The following is a 2,145-nucleotide window of genomic DNA, read 5'->3' as shown; positions in this document are numbered from 1 at the left end:
ACTTTGTTATGTAATCCCTGTGATGGTTTGAGAAGTGTTTTGGAATCTCTGGGGATTAAGAGCCTGACATAACCTTATTATGTCATTTTTTTGTGGATCTCCCCCTCTGGACACCACAGTGTGGTAAAATGATTGCACTAAGCGACTGCCGCCAGCTTTGCCTTGACATCCTCCTGGAATTGAATGAAGTATTGGGATCCCTTAGTTGCTAACAAATCTATCTATCTACACCTGATGTTGATCCATATGTAAAACCCCACCAATAAAGTGAGAACCAGTAGTCTAGAAAGCTGTTTGTAATAGCATTTCTGAAGGGTAATGACTCTGCTTTCCTTTAGCAACATTTCTGAAACGTTAGCTCTCCCAGCATTTCCAAATTTAAGAGAGAGAGAAAAAATAACAACATGTAATTGTAACATGGGAATACCGCGAGAACAGCAGTTTGGCAAGAAAGGGGGATATTTCAAAATAAGGTCTCCAGCAAGAGAAGTTCTGGCAGATGCACACTTCTGGATCATATTATCCAAACCATTGGATTCTGGAAGATTTGGGGGTTTTCTTTTGTGGTTCCCATACTCTTAATAGAATAGTAGTAGATGTTCATTGTCCAAACTTTGTTGTTTCTCCCTCCCATTACTAAAGTGGGAGAATAAATATGCAAAGGGCACCTATTACAATAAGCGTTTCTATTTCTAGACGTGGTTTTAACACCATAATAGCTGGTCAGGTATAAAACTTGTGTTGGGCTAATGCCTATTCTCACATGTAATGCTATTAACTGAAGATCATCTGGGAAAGCCCACTATCCTAACATCTTAGAAAGCCCACAATCCTAACTCTTCTCTGGTGAGAGCAGCTTTAGCACCAATTAAATCTCTCAACTGCTTAAGAATGGTGCTTAAAGCTAATGCCTTTGGCTCATGCACGTGTGTATGTGCATGTGTGTGTGTGTGTGTGTGTGTGTGTGTGTGTGTGTGTGTGTGTTTATTGAGGCTTAAATTGCGTACTGGTATTCAAAATTCTTACTCTTTAAAAAATATCTTTTTGTTTGGACTTGAAAGAGAAGATCACCCATCAGTAGAAAAAAGAGAGGAAAACGTAAAGAAAATATGTTAATTCTAGAATACATGTAAAGCTAGCACAGATCAGGTTAACTGTTCGTGGAGGTGAAAATATGTGAAATTAAGAGTGATTCTTCTGGTCTCCTCTGTAAATCAGATTAAATGCTTTGGAATTTAAACCCATATCTCTTTTGGCTCTTTTCATTTTTGAATAAAAAGTTTAAATGGGAATGGGAAAAAACTGCTCATTGGCTTAACATAAATCTTTAAACTGCAGGAAGCTTCGCCCTCAAAAAGCAGTTGAATCTCTGAGGAAAAAGAAAAGGCTGAATTCTATTTTTCATAAATGATGGATTATTGTACCACACTGTGTATTTTCCAGTAAAGTGTCCTTTTATTTGCACTGTGTGATTACAAGTTTCTAAAAGTATGTGTGGGGTCACTTGGGTGCTGTGGGAAAATGGAAGGAGCACTGTTCTGTTAAAATCAGTAGTGAAATCAGAAGCAAACTATGTCCTGATTATTATAGGCATGTGTTTAAATTTTGCTTTCCTTAATTGGTTATGTTGTATTTACTTAAAATGAACAATTTGGCAAGTTTTTCTCCCTTGACAACAGAAAAGAGTAAACTGTTTTATAAGTTTGGCTGTTAAAATCAGATTTGTAAACCACAATATTCAAAGACTTTTACTGCTGTTTACAGGAACCTAGTGATGGACTTTACTTTATAACCATGTGCTTCTTACATTTTTATTTTGTATTTATAGCACTTTTAAGTTATTTGGTTAATAAAATGTATGCCATATATTATAGTCATCTATTGACTTTAACTTCTGCATAACTCTTCTTAGGAAAAACTGAGTGGAATGAATGATGGCAAAGACCTTGTAATTTGACTTGTCATCTGAGGACGATTATTTATGGCATCAGGAAATGGAGGTTGACGCTCTAGTCTGTCTCCAGGAAAGTCATCATTAGAGGCAACTTTGGAGATTTTGGCTATGTTAAAAACCATGTAATCTTATCCAAAACTCTACTCGTTTCTCAGTACATATGAGAAAGAAACAAGATAAAGCATTTAAAA

The 2,145-nt window shown here is 36.2% G+C and overlaps 1 protein-coding gene across 1 annotated transcript in view; it reads left to right on the top strand.

The window, feature by feature from the left end:
• ARHGAP15 (Rho GTPase activating protein 15) overlaps nt 1–2,145 on the top strand; it is a 571,811-nt gene that overhangs the window by 310,779 nt on the left and 258,887 nt on the right. The gene's annotated exons all lie outside the window — the stretch shown is intronic.

The sequence above is a fragment of the Galeopterus variegatus genome, unplaced genomic scaffold (assembly GCF_000696425.1).
Source record: "Galeopterus variegatus unplaced genomic scaffold, G_variegatus-3.0.2 Scaffold323, whole genome shotgun sequence".
In the NCBI taxonomy this organism is placed as follows: domain Eukaryota; kingdom Metazoa; phylum Chordata; class Mammalia; order Dermoptera; family Cynocephalidae; genus Galeopterus; species Galeopterus variegatus.
Note: the sequence above shows the minus strand (reverse complement) of the source record. Positions and strands in the feature narration are given on the sequence as shown.